General features: G+C 36.8%; 5 pseudogenes across 1 annotated transcript in view; all 5 read right to left on the bottom strand.

Moving 5' to 3' along the window:
* The window catches only part of LOC143602032 (EP1-like glycoprotein 3 pseudogene), a 47,573-nt pseudogene extending 29,380 nt beyond the window's left edge, over positions 1 to 18,193 (bottom strand). The window contains exon 1 of the transcript XR_013147758.1: positions 18,132 to 18,193. The product of XR_013147758.1 is annotated as an EP1-like glycoprotein 3 pseudogene (transcript). The remainder of the gene's footprint in view (positions 1 to 18,131) is intronic.
* Positions 1,928 to 12,996, bottom strand: LOC143602035 (EP1-like glycoprotein 3 pseudogene; annotated as a pseudogene).
* LOC143602033 (EP1-like glycoprotein 4 pseudogene) lies at positions 16,830 to 18,193 on the bottom strand (annotated as a pseudogene).
* A 3,014-nt stretch (positions 18,194 to 21,207) lies between these two features.
* Positions 21,208 to 23,536, bottom strand: LOC143602034 (EP1-like glycoprotein 3; annotated as a pseudogene).
* A 118-nt stretch (positions 23,537 to 23,654) lies between these two features.
* On the bottom strand, positions 23,655 to 24,422 carry LOC143602036 (epidermis-specific secreted glycoprotein EP1-like; annotated as a pseudogene).
* Between the last annotated feature and the right edge of the window lie 572 nt (positions 24,423 to 24,994).

Here is a 24,994-nt window from a genome sequence, read left to right as displayed (position 1 = left end):
GCCAATCCTTGTTTTCATGAAAGAACAAAACATTTTGAAATAGATTTGTTTTTCTTAACGGATAAGATATCTAAAGGTATAATTAAAACAATAGCTGTTAAAGCTGATAAGTAAATAGCGGATGTGTTTACTAAAGGATTATTAATTGGTTAACACATAGAGCTTTGTAATCATTTATGTTTTTTTTTATGTTTTTAGTCATTGAATTTTGTGTGTGTGTGGGGGGGGGGGGGGGTGTTTAAAATAAGGTATATAAATATTTACTAACTGAATTCAATATACGTGTACGAGGTTTTGGGCTGCTTATAATATTTGGGCTTTGATTGCTTAAGAAGACTAATGGACTGTAGCATGAAGATGGGCTTGTAGCACATTGCGGGTCCAGGTATGTTAGCCGGTCAAAGTGGTTGGAGCAGAGTGTATATATAATATATAAAAAAGATTTTGCAATTATTGTTTTGTGAAACGCTCATATTATTTTCTCTCAAAAAGGTGTTAGAAGAGTCTGTTCAATCTAGGGTTTGATCTAGGGTTTGAGTCTTGTTCGAGTTGTTTTAGATTCGTTATTTGTTAGATTGTTGAGTGTTTGTACAAATCATTGAATTGATGATTTGTAGTTGATCAGGTTGTAATTTTGGTTGAGTACAAGAGATAAATTCAGTTGTACTCTTCTCTGATTATCATTTTTTGACACTAAACAATTTGAGTATGCCCTTATAAAACTAAGTTTGGGCTTGTTTCCTATATATTTTTTGAATGTAAAAACTATCTTAAAAAAATACCCACTAAGATCCAAACGATCAAGAACCCAATTAAGTAACAATCCATCACACTTTGGGTTATACAAAAAATTGAACTTATATATCTTTGTAACTAAGCACCTGCCCGACTAGTTATTTCCATAGCCCAAGATCGATTATAAGCGTCATTTACACACTCTTTAGGCTATAAGTGTTCATACACAGAAATTTGCAAATAAAATAAAATTTTATGAAATCATATACAAACAAAGCAAACTTAAACGGACATAAATAAACGAACGTAAAAAACGTTCACGAATATAAATAAATGAATGAAACATGTGTTCATGTTCGTTCGTTAAAATAAATTAACACAAATTTTTTGTCCATGTTAATACGTTTAAGTGAACGAACATAAACAAACTTTTCACTGAACAATTCATAAACCGGTCATTGAACGTATTGTTTGTTTACATGTCTATATGAGAGAGGTCCTTTGAGTAAATAGTTGAAACTAAAAAGAAAAAGAAATATGATGTTTAAAATTAAAACAACGATCAATTGCTTAACAGTCAACGAAAACAAATGACTCAAATTGACTTCTTGATTGCTAGCGTATGGGTCGCTTTCTCTCATCAGATTACCTCTAATCGTAAGGCTTTATACATTTTTCGTTCAAACAAAATTTTGATCATGAGTTGTTTAAATGAACTTATTAGGCGCCTCCATTCTTGAAACCCAAGGCATTTAATTGAGAATAAGTGCACCTCATTCTCATATGCCAACTGATCCTGAGAAATTTGACTTCTTGTCTATTATGTTACGATAAAATATGTGGATTTGTTGTTCTTTGTTTTTAACATTTTTTTTACGGTGATTATCTTTTAAATCATTGTTTTCTGTATGTATGTATTAAATCTTTCTTACACCCACATATTTTTGAATGTTTTGCCTTTGTCAATGAATCAACTCCACGTTGAATTGTTTCTTAACTCAAATAATATAGTATATAGTTGTTTATATCGATCATATGAGGATAAGGTCCTCATAAAGGCATGTTATAGATCATTTACTTTCGTTTATGATAATACAGACGAAAAATATCATCTAAATACAAAACACACATAGGAAGGTTACAAACATACATCTTAACCTCATTTATTCCCAGTTTCAAGTAAAACCCGTATCTAGCGAACGGGTGTTTTAATATATGCCAAACTAGTCGAGTTCCTGACCCTTGTCAACCGTCTTCAACTCGCAAGCGATCCAACACCTCGAACTATCCGTATGATAAAAATAACCCAAACACTTGCAATTCTTCGTGCATTTGCTCTCGCAATCACTCCTTTTCACCAGTCCAGTCCCAGATGTATACTTAACCATGAAATAGTCCACCCCTTTAAGCTGATAATACGTAAAACCACTACAACCTGGTGACTTCGAGTCATGGTCTTTTCTCTACGCAAACACCCCGTTAGGCGCAGGGCATCTGACACACTGACTATCCTCAACAAGCCTAAACTTCCAGCACCGATTTGGTAACCGACACTCGTCATCAAGTTGGAATCCAACCTTGTTCGTAAACAAAGTGTACAATAGATTCCACGCCTATCCACGCACCCCACGGCGGTAAGTGTAGACTTGTAGGTTCCCATCGATGCCTAGTCGGAGATAAGATAACGAGCTATTATGCAGAACTCGTCCCATATATATTGATGTTGTACGATATAACGTGGGAAGATTCACAACTTTACAATCAAGTTCGTGAAAATTGTGTTGGAAAACTTGTATTATAAATTCCAGAAAATTAAAACGAAAATAAACAATGTAGTAAAACCGGGCTTGTGTTTAACACAATTCCCTTAAACAGATTCTCGGTCTGTTCCCAGGGTACTCCGGTTCGAAACAGAATCGGTGCTCTGCCGGACTCGGACGCTTGCCTGAAATGTAAACGGAAATAATATTGTTGCTGCAATAAGAAGAAGATGAAGTGTGTTTGTTCTGGTGTGTCTACAAATGAAGAACTAGTCTGTTTATATAGCCATACAATCACAATAATAATAATCAATAATAATCAATACTGTTAATGACCATTAAATAATAATAATATCAAATAATGACCATTAGTGCAGATTATAAAACTGAAAGTCATAATCATTCTCTTAATGATTATTAATTGTGTTGACTGGACCAGTTTTGAATTTCAAAAACAAATTCAAAAAATCGTCTCACGCGGGCTCGGGTTTTCGGAGTTGCATTCGTGCCCGCGGGACGTGCGGGTACGCACGAGTTCGATGAATTTCTAGTCCAGAAACCCAAATTTGCACCCCCCTTGCGCGCGCGTAGAACTTGTGGTAAAACATGTCACAAAGAATTCAAATGGGTGTAAGAGCTCCACCTTATAAACCATTCATTATTTTGTTCCCAAACTGATGTGGGACAAACCTTTACCACTTCCTTCATCCACACTTAAAACTTCCAACAATCCCCCACATGAATGGAGGTCGAAACAACAACATTATTCCAATTAGATTTCAACAGTTGAATCTTGCATACAATATGTAGGTGTTATCCTTTGAACCTTTGCTTATGAAGCATACTTAGCCCACTGGCTCTGAGTAGACAGTGATATCTTTGAACTCGTCTGCCGTTTGTGTAGACGAAAATACACTTCACACAAGACTCTCCCTGACAAAGTCAAGTCCTCATAGTTATGTTTGTTATGGTCATGAACATGCGCCTGGTTCTGCGAGAGCTATTAAGTGTTGTGCCCAACAACACCCTTCGAAGCGACCACACTTTTCTCTCACATAGGTGATCACCATGTATGACTACCTTGGTCGAATAATTAAAAGCCATATGCTTAGCCTCACACTTGTCACTTTTAGGAATGGACTAGGAAGGTTACCTTGCCACGTGGTAAACTCCCTTTTAAAATTGTAGGGTTATCCCCCCCCCCCAGTGACCGTACTAATTCATACAAGTAGGTTTTCCTATTGAACTCAACTCTTGGGATCTCCAGTCTGTTGAGTTAGGTTTTCTTCGTATGAACTTTAATTTTTCAAGGGCTTCAGTCCCATTTCCATGGACGACTTCTAAACTAACTCTCTACTTAGGCCTTTTGTTAGCGGATCCGCAATATTATCCTTTGACTTCACGTAGTCAACAATGATAATTCCAGTAGATATTAGTTGTCGTACCGTATTATGTCTACGTCTAATATGTCTATTCTTACCATTATACATTGTGCTATGAGCTCTGCCAATTTCCGATTGGCTATCATAATGTATACAGATGGCCGATGCCGGCTTAGGCCATCTTGGTATATCCTCAACAAATTAACGTAACCATTCTGCCTCTTCGCCCGCTTTATCTAGGGCGATGAATTCTGATTCCATCATGGATCTAGCTATAACCGTTTGTTTAGACGATTTCCACGATATAGCAGCACCTCCAAGTGTGAATACATAACCACTTGTTGCTCTGGAATCATTCGTGTCAGATATCCAATTTGCAGCACAATGTCCTTCGACAACTGCAGGATATCTGTTATAATGTAACCCGTATTCTCTAGTGTATCTTAGGTACCGAAGCAACCGAATCACACAGTTCCAATGACTTGAACTTGGGTTACTTGTGTATCTACTTAGCTTGCTCACAGCATATGCTAAGTCGGGTCTAGTGTAACTCATAAGATACATCAAGCTGCCAATAATTCTTGAGTATTCCAACTGGTTAACGGGTTCACCTCTATTCTTAGCTAGATGTTGACTCGTGTCAATGGGAGTTCTAGCTACATTAGAGTCATTCGCATTAAACTTCTCAATAATTTTGCTCACGTAATGGGATTGACTTAAAACAAGTCCATTTTGGGTTCGTGTGATTTTAACTCCCAAAATCACATCCGCCAAACCCATGTCCTTCATGTCAAATCTTGCTTTTAACATGTTCTTAGTGGACGTTATGATTTTGTCATCACTTCCAGCAATGAGCATATCATCTACGTATAAACACAAAATGAGATATCCATCGGATGTGTCCTTCACGTACAACCATTTGTCACATTCATTGATTTTAAACCCAACATCAAGCATGACATGATCAAACTTTTGGTGCCATTGTTTAGGAGCTTGTTTCAATCCATACAAGGATTTCACAAGTTTACATACTTTCTTTTCTTTCCCAACGGCTATGAAGCCTTTGGGTTGTTCCATGTAAATCTCTTCCTCTAGATTTCCATTCAAGAAAGTTGTTTTTACATCCATTTGGTTAACTTCCAAATTTCTAATGGCGGCAATGACAAGCACCAACCTTATAGATGTTATTCGCGTGACCGGCGAATATGTATCAAAGTAATCTAAACCTTCTCGTTGTTTATATCCTTTGATCACCAACCTTGCCTTATACTTATCGATGGTGCCATCAGGTTTCATCTTCTTCTTGAAGATCCATCGATATCCTAGTGGTTTACACCCTTGAAGAAGATCCACTAGTTCCCAAGTATGATTTTGTAAGATAGAATCTATCTCACATTTGATGGCCTCCCTCCACTGAGGTCCTTCAGCGGAATTCACCGCTTGTTGATATGTTTGAGGTTCCTCTTCTACCATGTAGGTAAGGAAATCAGGGCCAAAGGATTTTTCAGTCCTTTGCCATTTACTTTTTCTGATTTCAACCTCCACTATCTCAGATTGTTCCCAAGGTTCATCTCCAGTTCTTTCGTTTTGACTACTTTCCTCAACCGGTCTAGAATAGCTCGGTTTTCCTTTATCTAAACATGAGAACTTATATTCAAACCATGATGCATCCTTTCATTCTATTATAGTGCCATTGTTTATTCCGGGATTCTTGGAATCATGCACAAGAAATCGATATGCACCACAGGGAAGGGTATATCCTATAAATACACAATCCACGGTTTTGGGTCCTATTAGTAGGCATTTTGGTGGAGTCACCACTACCTTGGCAAGGCACCCACACACTCGCAAGTATTTATATGGTGGTTTAATTCTCGTCCGTAACTCATATGGAGTAAAATCTTTCTTCTTATTCGGTATCATGTTTAAGACATAATTAGCCGATAAGATTTCTTCCCCCCACATGTTCGGGCTTACCCCAGAACTTATCATCATGGTCATCATTTCTTTCAAGGTTCGGTTCTTACGTTCCGCTATGCCATTTGATTGAGGGGAGTAAGGAGGCGTGACTTCATGTATGATTACTTCTTTTTCACACAAGTCAATAAAAGGTGAAACATATTCACCTCCTCGGTCATTCCTTACTCTTTTAATTTTTCAATTTATTTGATTCTCAACTTTGGCTTTAAATAAGATAAACTTATCAATAGCCTCGTCCTTACTCTTAAGTAAGTAAACATAGCAATATCTTGTACTATCATCAATGAACGTTATGAAGTACTTGTTCCCACCACGAGTAGGAATTGCTTTTAGATTACACACATCGGTGTGAATCATTTCTAGGGGTTCAGTAAATCGTTCAATCTTTTTGAAAGACGATCTCGTTTTTTTTGCTTCAATGCAAGTTTCACATTTATTATTTGAGTCGATATCGAATGTTGGTATGCATTTAAGTTTAATCAAACGTCGAATGGAATTAAAATTAACATGAACTAGTCTACCATGCCAAACATTAGAAGACTCAAGCATATAAGTAGAACTAGTAGCATTCTCATTCATATTGTTAAACACGGTTACATTCAACTTGAACATACCATTAAGGGCATAGCCCTTACCAACATACACACCATTTTTGGTCAACACGACCTTATCACACTCAATCACCATTTTGAACCCAAACTTGTTCAACTGCCACCCCGACACAAGTTCTTACGAATTTCGGGAACATACAACACATTTGACAAAGTAAGTTCTTTTCCCGAATTCATCTTCAAAACCACATTCCCCTCACCTTTGACTTCGGCCGTAGCGGAGTTTCCCATAAACACCTTTTCTCCATTAGTCACCTCTTTGAAAATGCTAAAGAGACTTTTGTCAAAACACACATGGCGGGTAGCCACCTTATCAACCCACCAATCTTTGTTATTTTGCCCAACCAAGTTAACTTCGATGACCATAATCGAGAGGTCCGTGACCACCGCAACAAGGTTCTCAACCTCACGAACCATGTTAAATTGTCAAGCATTTTCTTTCTTCGGAAGCTTGCAATCATTGCCCTATGGCCTTGCTTTCCACAATTGTAGCAAGTTCATTGGAACTTCTTTTTCTTCCCAACTCCCCCCTTAGGACCAAGGTTGAAGCCTTTCCCATGATTTTTCTTTCCACCATTTTTACCCTTTGAAGATTGGCCATGTTCAACAACATTGGCCTTTGTTGTTCCGGGACCGTCAATTCTTTTTAGAGCAATTTTATTGTCTTCTTCAATACGAAGACGAACAACAAGATCTTAAATGATCATCTCCTTTCGCTTATGCTTGAGATAGTTCTTGAAATCGACCCAACTTGGTGGTAGCTTTTCGATGATACAAGCAACTTGGAATGTCTCATTAAGAGACATCCCTTCCGCATGAATATCATGAAGAACAACTTGTAAATCTTAGACTTGACTCATAACAGTTTTTGAGTCTATCATTTTAAAGTCCAAGAATTTAGCCACCACGAATTTCTTAGTACCGGCATCTTCGGTTTTGTATTTGCGGTCCAACGACTCCCATAATTCTTTGGCAGTCTTGGACTTACAATACACATTATAAAGTGCATCAACCATGCCATTCAAGACATAGTTCCGACACAAGAAATCCGAATGATTCCTAGCCTGAACCGCGCTCACCGACAGCACATCCGTTGCCCCTTCATCAACATGAAGAACGGTTTCAGTCAAGAACCTCGCGAGGTTCAAAGTGGTCAAATAAAACAACATCTTTTGTTGCCACTGTTTGAAATTCACACCGGTGAACTTCTCCGGTTTTTCAGCATGAGACGTGACTGCACTCGGCAGCGGAGCAACCAAACCGGTTGTGACAGCAACATCGGTAGTCATCATGGCAGAAACAAAAGCTCTCATGGGTTGGGATTCCATTCTGAAATGTAAATACAAGAATAATAATAAGTAATCTGTTTAAGTTTGTTGGAAAACTTGTATTATAAATTCCAGAAAATTAAAAAGAAAATAAACAATGTAGTTAAACTGGGCTTGTGTTTAACACAATTCCCTTAAACAGATTCTCGGTCTGTTCTCAGGGTACTCCGGTTCGAAACAGAATCGGTGCTCTGCCGGACTCGGACACTTGCCTGAAATGTAAATGAAAATAATATTGTTGCTGCAATAGGAAGAAGATGAAGTGTGTTTGTTCTGGTGTCTACAAATGAAGAACTGGTCTGTTTATATAGCCATACAATCACAATAATAATAATCAATACTGTTAATGACCATTAAATAATAATAATATCAAATAATGACCATTAGTGCAGATTATAAAACTGAAAGTCATAATCATTCTCTTAATGATTATTAATTGTGTTAACTGGACCAGTTTTGAATTTCAAAAACAAATTCAAAAAATCGTCTCACTCGGGCTCAGGTTTTCGGAACGCACGAGTTCGATGAATTTCTATTCCAGAAACCCAAATTTGCACCCCCCCCCCTGCGCGCGCGTAGAACTTGTGGTAAAACATGTCACAAAGAATTCAAATGGGTGTAAGGGCTCCACCTTATAAACCATTCATTATTTTGTTCCCAAACCGATGTGGGACAAACCTTTACCACTTCCTTCATTCACACTTAAAACTTCCAACAAATTGTTCTCTAGGTATTCAGCTTCCGGAACTTGAGACGTTGCATTTTGAATTGTCCCATTGTTTTGGATTAATTCAGGGATCATGAATGGCTAGTAACGCATGGTGTTCTTGTAATTCAAACCCATTCTTTGAGGCTCAACTACTAAGCTATACGCCCATTCAACTTTGTTCTTGATCGAATCCCGGCTCACGAGCTTTTACGGACCTCATTTTACTCTAAACCTTTAGCCAACCAAGAGCGTGCTGGTCGGGTAATCAAAGCTTTGCCAAAAAAACGTTACCCTTTGCGTCACGAAGCACACTGTTACCATTCGCAAGTATAGAGAAACTAACAACCCCCTTATTCGCGGTGTTGGTTTGAAACACAATCTGGCCATTGGCCTCCGCGAGGACGAGGTTTCCATCAGAGGGTAATGAGAATGTGACGTATTCGAGGACCGGTTTTCCGCGGTTGGATCACCAGATCCATGGCCTCACGGACCGCTCTCTTTGAGTCCCCATGTAGAAAGCGAGAGTGTACGCGTTCGAGTTGGTGTTGTACAAGGCCAACCCGAGTGGGAATGTAAGTGGTGGAAGACTACGGTATTTGGATCGTATTATGAAGAATTGGTACTTAGATTCGAAAAGTAACTTGCCTTAGTTGACATAATGGAAGGTTTCGTTAGGAGGTACAATGAAGGGAAATGAAATCCTATATAACCATGTTAGTTGAAGGCCATATAATATCTTGTATTGTTTTAATAGAATAGTAAGATTTGAAATCAAATATGTTAGAACATGTCGTATAATGAGTTTCTTTTGGTCGTCATGGAGGTTTAACACACAACTATCGGTGCGGCCAAACATCACTACCTTGTATGATCTAGCTACCAAAACTATATATTTAAATTTAAACTGTTTCCAACAAAAAACCATCGTCGACATGGTGTCTTTCTCCATCGTTACACTCTATGTTCCTCTATAATCATCTTCAGATTTGATTTTCTAATTTAGGTTTTAGATTCCATATTGGCTTGTTTGATTCCATTGGGATGTAACATCAGTTCATTTTCATTCAAGATTTGTTTTGATCTTTTAGGTATTCAAATGAAGTCGTAATTTTTTTCTAAATTTTTAGCATTAGTTCCTTGTATCATCCTACCAAAATAATTGAAGTGATTTAGGGTTTATAAATTCTCATGGCTTTGATGACTCATATAAGAACACCAATGAACTATAAGATGTAAAAACTTTTTAAGGATTGAATCAACAATTAACGGTTGCCCTTGATAGAAACGTTGAGACAGATGTGTGAGTGTGATAAATGAACAAGAGACATCGTGATGTAATGATAACCAAATGATTCATTAATTGTAATCGAATATATGATTGCAATCGTACACACACGTTGAAGTTCGTTCCACCAAGATTTGCACCCCTTTGCTGACATAATAAATTGAAATAGAAATGTGATCTTGAACGTTAACGGATATCATGATTCAATGTGATCTTTCTTACAAGATTGTGAACACCTTTAATGATTATAATTAGTTTATAATATATAATATTAATTTTATTTTTACTCTTACATTATTTTTTTTAATATTGTTTTGGTTTCTGTTTTGTTTTGCTTCTCATTTTTTAAGTGTGTTTTATTACATTTTATTTTTTATTTTATTTTTTTTTAATTTTAGTATATTTTTATTTTTAATTTTATCTTTACCTTTCTTTTTCTTATTTTTATTTATTGGTTTTATCTTTTATGTATGACTTTATGATAACGGTCCATATTGTAAATGTTGCTACATGAATGGACTGACAAAAATATATCTTGTATATATTGGAGTGTTTGGATTCGGTGTATAAATATTATTCGGGTTTAATTTTGTAAATATTTTCATATTTCGGAGGTTGAGAGTGTAAAATCGTTTAAAACTCGAGAGGTTTTGACCCTATCGGGAGATAGGCTAACCCTATATAAAGGAGAAACCAAAATCCTTAACATCAAATCTGCTTGTTTCTTTTATCAATTCACACTTAATATTCATCAAAATGGATCTTTCACCCTCGGCAATATCACATATGTTGTTTAAATCCTTGTTTGATCTTTAACCTTGTTCTTCATGGTTCATAACGGAATCGTCCATGGATCGAAGGGACTTTGTTTTTATTAGATCTAGTTGTTGTTAAAAACATGTTATCAACATCTTTATAAACCTTTTGATGAGTTTAATTGAGTTTTTGTTTAAACCTGTTAAGGTTTTAGATCTCTAGGGTTTTCCGAGCTGTCAAGGGTCAAATTGACCCAACTGTTGATCGAGTTTGGGTGAAAAGAGTGCCAGTATGTGATAATCGGGACTACCTGGTCCAGTTTTAAGTGGAATTGAGTTTTGGACAACATGTTATTTTGAATCGAATTCAAATTTGATTCGAAACAATTTTTGATTCGAAACGAATTTCCAACTCAAGACGAGTCGAATCTCAGAAATACAAAAGAACTGAAGTCAAGACGAGTCGTTTCTTTTGACACTCGATTCAATTCATTTGAAACTCGATTCGATTAGTTTTATCTATACTCGATTCATTTTATCTTGAATATTTCTGAATCATTCAATTGAAAAATGTCTATTCGATTCGATTGAATCAAAACTCGATTCGATTCAATTTTACTTAACATTTTTTGTTTTTCTTTCTGTATAGTTTAATTTTATTTCAATTGATTCTATATATATCTTTGTTTTCTAACTCAATAATCATCCCTTATAATTTGTTCATTTATATCTTTGCATCAACATAACAGAAATTGTCCACTTGAAAATCCATGAAAGAAGAAGTACAAGGTGTTCATTTCTATGATCAAAGAGTTAAGGTAATGTCCTCTTATGCATGCCATATCTGCAAATCCAAAGATTCATACATGATGGATTGAGTAATTTTGGACGAAAGAAAGGACTGTAAAGAATGGTGATACTATTACAACTAAATTAGTGGCAGGGAAAAAGCTAAGTATCACAAAAGATGATGTTCGTCGATCCCTACACATCAAGGATGCCCACATTTCTATTATGAACTCACTCAGAAAAAGGATTTGGAGGGATATGTCACCAACATCGGGTATGATGTTGTCTAGACAACGTGTGAGAAAAGAAATTTGCCTCCGTACTGGAAGTTCTGTTTTAAGTCACGCAAAATTGTCTGTCTGAGCAGAAAAGAGGTTTTGATAAGCTTAAGACGGAGTGGGTTGGAATAATAGCATGTTTGACGAACAAGGTTGATTTCAAATAGTCCAAGTGGTTCTTTAAATGCACGCAATCAAACGTGCATTCAAAGAACAATTAGATGATGTGTCCAAGGTTGGTGCAACTTATTCTCGATGAATTGATGCCAAAAGTTCCAAGGCCTGTTTACCCGGAAAATGTTTGATGATGACGGAAACGAGATACCACCTACTGAGCCTCACCATGCTAAGATGGTGAAGTAGGCTGTCTTCAAGGCTATGTTGGTTCCTGCTAGTTGTAGTGGTTACAAGTATCAAGGAGATGTCCCTGGTACAAAGTTCGGTTTATTTGCTGAGACCAAACCTGAGAGTGAAGAAACGAGTGAAGAAGAAGAAGATGATGATGATGATGATGATGATGATGATGATGATGATGATGATGATAGTGGAGACAATGGTGTTAATGATGGTGAAACACTGATGAACAAGAGCCTGATAGTGAGGCTGCTAAGTCAGATACAGAGGTTGAGGGTGAACAACGAACCAAGAAAAGACATGACAAGAAAAGGAAGGATGTCAATAAGCCTTCTACTGGCGGTCCGTCTCAGCAATCAGAAGAAGAAGAGGAACCCGATCGGCCCCTCAAACGTTAAAAGAAAGCTAAGGACTCCAAGAAGTCTGAGGTGTTAAGGTAATCTTTCCTCCTGCTTGCACTGTGACACAAGCCCCACCACAAACCACCCATGCAGACCCACACCAAGCCTCACCCACCACCTTGTCTCGATCCGTAGAATCCTTAAAAGGAAAACAAGTTCCTATGCCAAGACACAAAACCAAAGCCAAAACCAAACTCACACATACTTCTAGGAAACTCCATGACTCGCCCATAACTTCTCCGGAAGTCACTCCCTCTCACCAACACCAACCCATACAAGGCCTTCTCTTACTAAAGATAACTGAACCAGAAACTGAACCAACCCATACCTCACCCATCCAACAAATACCTCTTTCACCTCCTAGGACAAGCTCACCCATATCCTCACCCTTTAGCTCAACCTTTACCTCACCTCTTAGGGCACACATTTCTTGCCATCTACCTTTACATCCTCACCTACTACCTTAGCCATACTCTCTCCTAGAATTACATAAAAATTCACCGAACCCTCAAGCCTACCTCTATCCTAACAACATCCTTAGCTACACAAACCACAACCATACCTACCCATACCTCACCCCAATCCATCTTTTCCATTACACCAACCACAATCACCAAGTCCCTAGTCATTTCCGTTGTCCCCTTGTCAAGTGGTAAGTTCAAGAAGCCTCCTGTGTATACGGATCCTACCATGGATAGGATTCAGGCACTTAAGGAGTATTAAAGGAGAAAAGGGCCAAACGGGAAATGGTTATGATCGATTTCGTGATAGAACAAAAGAAGGTGAATGTGAAGGTTGAAAAGGAGAAAAGGGAGTTGGCTGCTAAGGTTACCAAGTTAGAACATGAGAGGGAGGTTGATAGAGCCCTGATGGAGAGTCAAAGACTCTGGATTGAGACTCTCCATAACCAAGTCAACAATCAACATACCCTGCTGACAAATCAATATTTGTTGAATGTTGAACGTCATGATGAGGTGACTCGCCTTTGATCATGGGTCTCCTATCTTGAATATGATATGCATTCCTCCTCAAATCTTGCATAAAATTAAGGAGAGGATTAGAATCAGGGGTTTGTAGAACATTAATTGAGGTTGAAGGTCTTGAGTCTTGAGTCCGTATGTTGGTGAGTGAATCAGGTTCCTCATGGAACATTGGAATATTGTTTGAAGAGAATGTTTACTTGAGAGCCGAAGTTGACCGACCTAGAGCCCAAATTTAGAAACATGAACGTTTAACCGATACTTAAGTCGTGGTCAATGAAGCTCGCGTGAACCGCAACCTTGCTGCTGTTGAAATCATGAAGTTGACTAATGAAGATATTGAAGATATGAAGAAACGACTAAAAACAGTCTTCCACAGCTAAATTGACTTTGATGATGATGATGATGATGAAACACAAAAAGGAAAAAAAAGAGACAATCTGCTTTAGCCGAGCTCGTTCCTGATGCTCGTACTGCTTGTTCTAGAAGTGACATAAGTGGTGGTGGTGTTAAATATGTTGATGGTGAGAATGGAAGTGGTGTTGGTGTTAGTGGTAGTGAATCAACCATGGTTTTTGTTATGATTACTGGTACCAGCGTGGTTGAAACTATTGTTGTTTCGGGTGTAAGTAGTGAGACCGTTCCGGTGATTACTCTGGGTGTTGGAGTAACTGGCACCAGGAACGAAGAAGAGGAAGATGAGACTGATAATGCTGACCAGTCTGATGAAGAGGATGATGATCCTCATACAGCTTTGATGAATCACATGGTGGTAATGGCGGTAATAATAATGTTGGTGGCAGTGGAGCAGTTGATCAGTCTGCTTCACAACCTGAAATGCCAAGATTGGACTCCCAAACTATTGATCTAGCAATGAAAATAAGAGATCGGGATGCTTCAATAGAGGATGAAATTGCCTCTATTTTTAATGTTGCTACTTGTGCAGATACCCAGTCTCTAGCTTAAGAAGTTGTGGAAATCGACGATGGAATAAACTACTCACTGAACCCGGACACTCCGGTTTATGGTGATGATAAGATGGATCAAAATCAGGAGCCAAACTGGGATGGCTCTTCCTGAAACTAGCGGTGAATCCTCTCAAACATTAAGACAAGGAAAGAAAAATAAATACTACATCACACGGGTTGTCAGTCTAAGAGACCGTCTCTGCCCTTATCTCGATGACTCCTTGATTCTCTACTACAAATGGCACGCCACAAGCAAGACGTGGGCAATCTAGCGTGCCAATAGTGACCTGAACTACATGACTAAACTGATATGCATACACTGTCTGAACTCGACATGAATTACTTTAGATGATTCGTAGTTCAGAGTGCGGGTGAGGAAGAGTTAAAAGGATGGTTTATGAGATTCTTAAGCAGGAAATGAAAAAAAAACGACTACCCTAACTTCAAGCTCAACAAGGGTAACTTGAATCGTCATCCAACTGAGATTGATCTGATCTCTAGAAAGAAAAGAAAGGTTGTCATGACTTCATTTGCTGGGAATTTGATAACAACACGGGGGAAGTGATCCATTGCAAACGAATGCACGTTCTTCGTTTCTTTGATTAGCACGAGTTAGCCGCCCTCAGCAAAAGAAGACTTGATGAAGCTGTAACTCTCCATTAGCCACAGTCGAAGATGTTCGTCGGGAAAACAAGGACATGATAGTTGAGAAGTTCAACAAGTTTGTTCGTTATCTTGTTGACAATCAACTATACGAGAATGACGAAGGCCTCGATTATGAGACCGATTGAAGATGGAAGCTACCGGAACAAATACTAAAGACTAGGGGAGATTGTTCGGCCCCGCTTTGTTCAATAGTCTTCTGTATTTGACTATTCAATTTACGATGTACTTGTTAGCTTGTCGGTTTCTTATGTTGTATGTTTGGGCCTGAGGCCATGTATGTTGAGGCCATTGGGCCGTAAATAATGAAACAAGCATGGTATGGCTTGCATTATAAATAGTGCAACCATACCCATGCAATATAACCGTTTGCAAAATATCTTATCCATTCACCAACTCTCTCTCTCTCTCCCTTTCTCTCTCTCTCTACTGTCTCCCTTTCTTTACCATTTCGGGTAATAACCAACATCAACAAGATACGAGATCTCGGTTAACTTGTAAATGATTTCCGCTAGCTTACAAGGAGATTGATCCAAGAACTTTGTTGTTTGATATGTCTTAGGCACTACATGGTTTAATAAATTTCTAAATAAATCTTCTTAAAATTCGGTTAGTACTTTTCAATTGACTCCATATGGCTTTGACACATTATTTACTCTCGCTAGTTAGAGAAACATTAGTAGATAATTTTTAGAGGTTTTTGTATGACTTGAAAATGGCCATCACCAATCTCTACTTTTAATAAAATTCTGGCCGTTTAAACCATGAAAATTATAAAATTGTTTTTTTTTTTTGAACGGCCAACAGAAATTTTATTCATCAATTAGCCAGTGGCTAAACATTACATACATGAAACATCAAGTGATGTATAATTACTAACCATACGTTACATACATTCCTTAATTAAAGACATCAAACCTTCTCCAGGCGTTCCAGGTGATATCCGGTTCCTTTGACCGACACTTTATCCATAGGAAACCCAAGGACTTCACATCCTCGATGATCTTTGAATGTGACCGACACTTTATAAAATTGTTTTGTTTATTAGAATAAATATCTACACTAGACAGCCTAGATGCCTTGGAATTCGATCAACAAACGGGCTTGTAGAGCCCAATCGATAATAAATGCGAATAATTCTCCCTCTTCAATAAGGTAAAAGAGTGGTCGCTCAAATTAATCCATTACTCACCAATTTCGTAATACTTCACTCAACTAATCTAATTCTCTCTCTTTCTCTACTTTACCTACACATACATGCTATCTCTCTCCTCCTAACTTCATCGGGTAGTAGGCCACTACTTTTGACATCTTAAAACCATTTAGGGTGACCATGTTACCTATCGGGTATATGTACCCATTTTCACTTTGTCGATGGTGCCCCTCCCCCCCCCCCCCCCCCCCTAAGATGTTGAGGAAATTGAATTCTTGAGTGCTATATAATATCGATAAGAGCATTCTTAGCCTGTCACACATCCCTATCTGTATAATTACACTACAAAATACTACATTTCTCTCATATATTTAATTAAATAATATTTTTTATACATTTATAATTACAGTTTTCTCTCTCTTATACGCACAAGCAATTTAACAAATATTAAAAAATAAACATGGTAAAACAAAGTTTCCCCAAAATTTATAAAAATCACTATATTTTCTCTCTCAACCCTATAAGCTATGCTCACAACTACTAAAACCTCATCATATAATTTGCAAACTCTCTTCATATAAATTTAGAGGATGAGTTGGATGAGTTGAAAATGCTTAAAATATATATAGATTTGTTGTTCTTGTTCTTTATTTGCTTGACACAAATAATATAAAATAGTTGTTTTACATGGATCACTTAAGGCATTTTATAGACAACTCACTTTCATTATAATACAAACAACAATATCATCTAAATGCAGAGCAAACACACATCAGAAGGTTACAAACATAACCTTCTTTATCTAAATAAAACCCGTGTCTAACTAACGGGTGTTTTGATGTACGCCAAACTAGTCGAGTTCCCGACCCTTGTCAACGTCTTCAACTCGTAAACAATCCAACACCTCGAACTATCCGTATGATAAAAGTAACCCAAACACTTGCAATCCTTCGTGCATTTGCTCTCACAATCACTCCTTTTCACCGGTCCAGTCCCAAGTGTATACTTAACCGTGAAATGGTCAACCCCTTTTAGCTGATAATACGTAAAACCACTACAACCTGGTGACTTCGAGTCACAGTCTTTGCTCCACGCAAACACCCCGTTTGGCACAGGCATCCGACACATTGACTATCCTCACAAAGCCCAAACTTCCCGCACCGATTTGGTAACTGACACTCGTCTTCAAGTAGGTATCCATCCTGGTTCGTAAACAAAGTGTACAACAGATTCCAAGCTTGTCCCCGCACCCCTCGGCGGTAAGTGTAGACTCGTAGGTTCCCATCGATGCCCAGTCTTAGATACGATAACGAGCTATTATACAGAACTCGTCCCATATAAATAGAAGTTGTCTCATATAACGTGGGAGGATTCACGACTTCACAATCCAATTCGTGAAAATTGTTCTCTAGGTATTCAGCTTCTGCAACTCGAAATGTTGCATTTTGAATTGTCCCATTGCTTCGGCTTAATTCTGGGATCGTGAATGCCCAGTACCGCATGGTGTTCTTGTAATACAAACCCAACCTTTGAGGCTCAACTACTAAGCTATACGCCCCGCCAACGTTGTTCTTGACCGAATCGCGGCTCACGAGCTTGTGCGGACCACCTTTAACTCTAAGCTTTTGGCCAACCAAGAGCGTGTCGGTCGGGTAATCAAAGCTTTGCCAGAAAAAGTTACCCTTTGCGTCACGCAGCACAACGTTACCATCTTCAAGTATAGCGAAACCGACAACTCCCTTGTTCGCGGTGTTGGTTTGCCACACAATCTGGCCATTGGCCTCCGCGAGTACTAGGTTTCCGTCTGATCCTAATGAGAATGTGGCGTTTTCGCGGACTGGTTTGCCGCGGTTGGCTTCCCAGACCCATGGCCTCACGGACTGGTCACGTTGAGTCCCTGCGCGGAGAGCGAGTGTGTACGGTAAGTTGGATCTTATTCAGAATCAAAGAATAAGTATTCGGATTCGAAAAGTAACTCGCCTTGGTTGACATAATGGAAGGTTTCGTTCTGAGGAACAATGGCATCGGTGATGGTGAATGAATGTAGAAGGACGAAGAAGAAGAAGATATTTTCATATTGGATTTTATATAAACGTTATCTATTAAATAAATTGGATATGCGTTTCTACCATTGTCGGCACATGTGTTTTTCTTCCCAAAGTTTGTGATATTTAATAACCAGCTAGGTTGGTATTTCGTGTAACACATAGATGAAAAATATATAAAACGTCATATATATATATGTATATGAATTATATAATAAATATTATACTTTTATAAATTATAAGGTATTACATAATATAAGTAGTTGCATATTTCATAAAATACATTAATTTGTAAGAATAATTTGTATTTGTATCTTAAAATAAATCAAAATGAAATTTTGTAAATCTATACTAAGGAAAATATAAATTTAGCGTCAAATCATCTTAGTTGAGTTGGTAAACCACAAATATTTTAAGAGAAATTTAGTAAGTTTGATTCTCATCAACAATATATTTTTTCATTTTAACAATTTGAATTAAATTAAGATATATAATGAAGTGGAAGTTGTTAAATTGGTAACTTGCACACTTAGCCTTCTATGTGGAAGGCCTAGTTGAATGTCATGTAGAAAATTTGTTAAATTTGAAACTTGCACACTTGGCATCCAATGTGAGAGCCTAGTTGAATGTCATGTAGACACTAGGTCTTCTTTTAATTGTATAGGTAGATTTATATTTTAATCAAAAGTTGTTTTTTATGTTTTGATTAGATTTCAAATATTATCTTTTAACTAATGTATCATATCGGATGTCATTTGTGTTTTTGTTAAACAGACGGTGACCTTTTGTTCTAACCATGTTAAAATTTTAAGTTACGTACATGCTAAACACATGAGAGCAATATCATCCTTATAACACTTCACAGTTCCATTCATCCTCAGCACACACTATAAGTTCTTCAAGTTATCGGACATCCAACTCACAGTTGTTGACATGTTATTATATTTGGCATCAACTATGTTAGAACATGTTGTATAATGAGTTTCTTTTTGTTGTCATGGAGGTCTAACACACAACTACCAGTGCGGCCAAACAGCACCACCCTTTACGACCTACCAAAACTATTGATTTAAACTGCCACCAACAAAAAACCATCACCAGCATGGTGTCTTTCTCCATCATAACGCTCTATGTTCCTCTATAATAATCTTCAGATTTGATTTGGGTTTTAGATTCCAGATCCATTTGTTTGATTCCATTGGGAGGTAACATCAGTTCGTATTCATTCAATATTTGTTTTGATCTTTTAGGTATTCAAATGAAATCGTAAATTTTTTCTAAGTTTTCAATAGTAGTTCCTTATATCGTCCTGTCAAAATAATTAAACTGATTTAGGTTTTATTAATTCTTGTGGCTTTGATGATTAATATAAGAACTCCGATTAACTATAAGATGTAAATACGTTTTCAGGATTGAATCAACAAGCAACGGTTGCACTTGATAGAATCGTTGAGACCGATGCATGAGTGTGATAAAGAACAAGAGACATCTTGATGTAATGATAATCGAATGATTCATTCATCGTAACCGAATATATGATTGCAATCATACACACACGTTGAAGTTCAGTCCACCAAGATTTGCACCCCTTTGTGACCTATCACACTAGAGACACTCTAAACAACAAACACACACCCTTCGTATACGTATAAACTGCCGGCCAATATATAAACAGTCACTCATGCGTACATAAACACAATAGTGTTCTATATGTATGGGGCTTTCATACGAACAACCTTTCTAAAATGGAGGTGATGGGTTTAACAAATCTTTATAAATGAAAGGTTAAAGAGATTTTAGATGAAAATAAAATTCGTCATTCAGAAAAAAGAAAAAAATATATATATGAACACAAGATGTTTTGAGTCTTGACGGAAACTTCGTCCAAAAAATCTTGCTTGCATATTTACGTTGTTTTGACTTTTATTATTCCAATTTTTTAATGTAAGATATTATTTGAGATATATATTGGAATCAACATTAGTGACAACTGCATCTTGCAAGAGGCACACAATGTTTGAACAACAGTACCAACTTGTCTTGTACGTGCTTGAAAATACTTTCTTCTAGATTGGTTAATTAATGAAACTTTTAGGTAATGTTTGGTATGTAAGAATGATGTTTGGTATGTAAGAATGATAGAGAGAATGAAATGATTTATTACGTGGGAATAAAGAAAGTAGTGTTTGGTTACTTAATGGAATGGAATCATCCATTACACATGGAACCGCATTCTATCAAAACCATTCATTTTCATTCCTCTTCTTTTTCTTCATTTTATTCCTCTCTCACCCTACTTTCTGAACAACACCACCACCTAACAACCACCACTACCATCGCCACCCGCCGCCACCTGACCGTCACCGTCACCGTCGCTACCACCACCACCACCGTGGCCATTTCAGTTGTTTTTTTTTCTTGTAAAAAATATATATTTTGGGATAGAAATATTTTTGTTATTTCTATTTCATTCATACAATTTTTTTTAGATACCAAACAATATAAAGTAATTATTTATTTCATTCTTATATGTTAACCAAGCAAGACAAAGAAATAGTAATGATCCATTTCATTTCCTTGTTTATTTCATTTATTCTCTCATTTAATTCCCTCTTTATTCCAGTACTTCCAACCAAACATACCCAAGTTATCATTTTGATTTAAGTTATGAAAAATGTAAAAAGAGTAAACTCTAAAATCCTCGTAAGATTTTGATTATATTTGTCCGTTTTATCTAAAAGGTCATTTTCTTTTATTTTTTTTATCTAGACCTTTAATGCTACAGTAATCATTTTTATTCAGTTAACTAATTAACTCCGTCAATTTTTGTCGCCAAATGAAAGTAAATTTTCTTTCTGAGTTGTATACATATATATTTTGTCTTAATCCCCATCATCATCGAACTAAAAACTCGAGTTTACCATCTCTAAAACCATGGCAACTTATTTACTCTCGTTTTATTATGTATATTATTTAAATACAACACAAATACACATCCAAAGGTTAAAAACATTAACTTTATTTCAAGTTTCTAATAAAACCCGTGTCTAGGCAACGGGATGAACGCTAAACTAGTCAAGTTCCCGACCCTTGTCAACGTCTACAACTCGTAATCAATCCATCACCTCGAACTCTATATCCGTACGTATGATATAAGTAACCCGAACACTTACAATCTTTTGTTATGTGCTCTCGCAATCGCTCTGTTTCAATGCTCCAGTCTCGTTCGTATACTTAATCATGAAATGATATGACACATTTGAGCTGATAACATGTAAAACTATCCGCGTTACAACACGGAGACTTCGTGTCACAATCATTGCTCCATGCAAACACCCCGGTTAGTGTTGCGCAGCCGACATATTGGTTGTCCTCACAAAACCCAATCTCCCCGTACTGATTTCGTAACTGACACTAGTCTTCAAAATTAATCTCGTTCTCGTTGTCGTTCTCAAGCCTATCAAATAAAGTATACAACAAGCTCCACGCGTTTCCCCAAACAGTTGCATGGTAAGTGTAAAGTCTAAGGTTCCCGTCGATGCCCGATCAAAGATATGATAAAGACCTTGCCCCGTATCTATATAAAGGAACTCAAAAGACAGATCTTCAAAGATGTCTCCGAGAATCCTTTAAAGTTTGCGGGCTCGAGACGAACATTAAAAGAGGTCTCTGAAATCGCGTTTTTAGTTATGTGATAAATAATTTGACAATTTTATCAATTGAGTTGTTTTTTCAAAGTCGATATAATAATAATAATAATAATAATAATAATAATAATAATAATAATAATTTACTAAAATAGTCAATATATTTAACAAGACTGAAAGTGTTTTCTATAAAAATTAAAATATTATTAAGGGAATTGAACCTGTAGAAATCAACTAGAGGGGGAATAGTTTTTCTTATCTTCTAATCCGATTTTAACGAGCTAATAACTTTGCTAAACTCTTTTCACAACTTACAAAACAAATATAAATAAGTAAAAATGTATGAGTTAGAGACGAAATAACCAGATTTATAGAGGTTCAGGTGAATGTTAACTAATCCACTCTATGTTCTCTCCCTGATCCCCTATCGAGAGTTTTCTTCACTAGTTGTTTCTCTAAAATGGTAGGAATCACCAATGCAATCGTATTACTCTTCAAAGGAAGTGATAACCTTCTTCATCAATCACACTAAGTAATTAGCTTTATCGTTTCTTCTAATCTCACTATATCAAGATAGTGAGCTTTCACCTAACTAATTAACTCTATGTTAAGATAGAATTTCCAACCTAATACAAAACAACACTATGTTAAGATAGTGTTTTCCCCTCTCAACACATCAACTAAGTGATGAATCTTCACTTGTCAAAACACTATAACAACCTCTAGTGTTCACCCCTCAAATTATAATTAATTTGGTTGGATTTTAGCTTTGAAAAGGCACTTCTTTTTGCTCTACACTTGTAATCTCCTCTCTAATAATTGAAGCTTGATTAGACATGGATAATGGAAAAGATTAACCTTCAAGTGTGTATATAAATGTTAACGTAAAGGGTAAAGACTTAGTTTAAATAATCCTTCTATCTATATCCAAGCATATGAGATGCTTAGGATAGGGACCGACACCTGGCGGTCGATCCAGCGACCATGGACGCCCAATCCACTTCACAATGGGCTTTCCAATATGAATGTTATGTGTGGTCATTTTTATTTTTGGCTTCTAATGTTGACCAACACATGTGGGAATACATCCCATTCACTTCCCGCTTCTACATACAACGGAACCCAAGTATTTTACCAATTTAGTTAAACATACTTCATAAATTTTAACCAAAGATTTAACTCTTTCTTTCTTTGAGTCTGACTTGCCCATATGGTGAGTTTGGTATTCAATGCATGGATTAGATGTAAGACTTACCAAGAGTGGAATAAGTCTTAAAACATTTGAAATTCAAATATTTTATAAATTTATACAATTGTGTTTCAATATAAATATTTTATAAATTTACCCTAAGTTTATAAAAACTAGCAGCCTAACTTAACTAAGTTGTTAATTAGTCTTCAATGAATTAGTCATATAATTTCTTCATCTTCATGTTGGTGTTTTAGTTTTAATTTAACCCTTAGTAAAGATGAACTTGATAATCTTGATCTTGGATATTTAGTCTTGTGTTTGCTTAATTGTGACTAATGATGATCGATCAAATGTTAAGGGACATGTGTGTGGCATAGAGTATCAATGATGAACTAAGACTATTTCTTGTCATATTGTTCTAATTAAGTCATTATCAAAACATTAACGTTGATAAAAGTTTAAACAATTGTTTTCCCACATAACCTGTGATTTTTAATTCCATAAATTACCACTTTTTCCATTGCACCGAGAAGTCATATATAGACTTATGTTTTAAAACAAATTTATATATAACAAATATATATATATATATATATATATATATATATATATATATATATATTAACAATTGTGGGACTTTCAGGAAAATGGGCCCCCCCCCCCTTTGGGCAGGCCCTGATGATAGTTTTGAATATTACACCTGAGTGCATTAAAGTTTTTCTCTTCGTATTCTGTTTTTTGAATCACCAAGGTTTCAATCACAATATTCATATTTTCTCTATTTAATTCGCGGAACGTGGATTACCAGTACCGCATGTAGTTCTTGTAGTGCAAATCCAGTCTTTTCGGCTCAATCACGAAGCTATAAACCCTTCAATGTTGTTGGTAAACGAATCCCGGTTCATGAGCTTGTACGGACCTCTTCTCACCCGGAGACTTTGGCTTATCAAGAGCGTGCCAGGGGAATCGAAGACTTGCGAGACAAAGTTAGAGTCACGAAGCACCATGTTACCATAGGAGAGAGTAGCGAAATATGCAACGTCCTTATTGGCGGTGTTGGTCTGCCACACTATATGCCAATTGGCTTTCGTGAGTATGAGGTTCCCATTAGAACCTAATTAGAATGGTGCGTTTTCTCGGACTCGTTTGCCTCTTTTGGCATCCCAACCAAGGCATGACTGTTCGATCACGTCGAACACCCATATAGAGAGAGAGGCGGTTTGGGGTGGTGCTGTTGAAACATAACTGGAAGGGGAAGGTGAAGGGTGGAAGTGGACGGTATAAGTTGGTGTGTACTAAGAAAGATAGGGTAAATAATCCGAATTGTAACCTAAATCTCCTTAGTTGACATAAGTAATCAAATTCAGGAAGACCTCTCTCGCTGGTTGGTCCAACTAAGAAAGACATGGGAGTTTCGAGCGTTAGATTCTTATTCTCATACTTATGACATTTCGAGGGAGACAGAGCATTGTATTCTCTTACTTATGACATGGTGAGGAGTTTCGAGCGTTAGATTCTTATTCTCTTACTTATTATTAAGAAAGACATGAGCGTTGGATTTGTAAACGTAAAGGATATATAAAGTACAAAGAGAGAAACGGTAAAGATAAAATTTCTGTAATTCTATCATAATATTGGATAAGGGTTGAAGTGTATATATACCTGTAGCATTAGAATCTTATTAATCTATTAAAACAACACAAGTTGTACACATGACATCATTCTAGGGTATCCACCTACATGCCACATAGATGCCATGTCACAACTTTCTTATCTTACCAACTGCCAACTCACCTCATTCCTATTATTTAAACCATAATATTAGAAACCCTAATTCACATTCTTCATTTTTCTCTCCCTCTTGCCATTTAACCAATTCTCTCAAACATCAATCACAAGTAGTAACAATTATCAAATCCCGAAGATTGTCTTCCATTTATCCGGTATCATAATCTTTCCCCCTATTGTTCGATTCTAAT

Source organism: Bidens hawaiensis, unplaced genomic scaffold (genome assembly GCF_021521415.1).
Source record: "Bidens hawaiensis isolate Kalapana, Puna unplaced genomic scaffold, B.hawaiensis_p1.1 tig00057791_1, whole genome shotgun sequence".
NCBI lineage: Eukaryota > Viridiplantae > Streptophyta > Magnoliopsida > Asterales > Asteraceae > Bidens > Bidens hawaiensis.
This window is presented reverse-complemented; position numbering and strand designations above follow the sequence as displayed.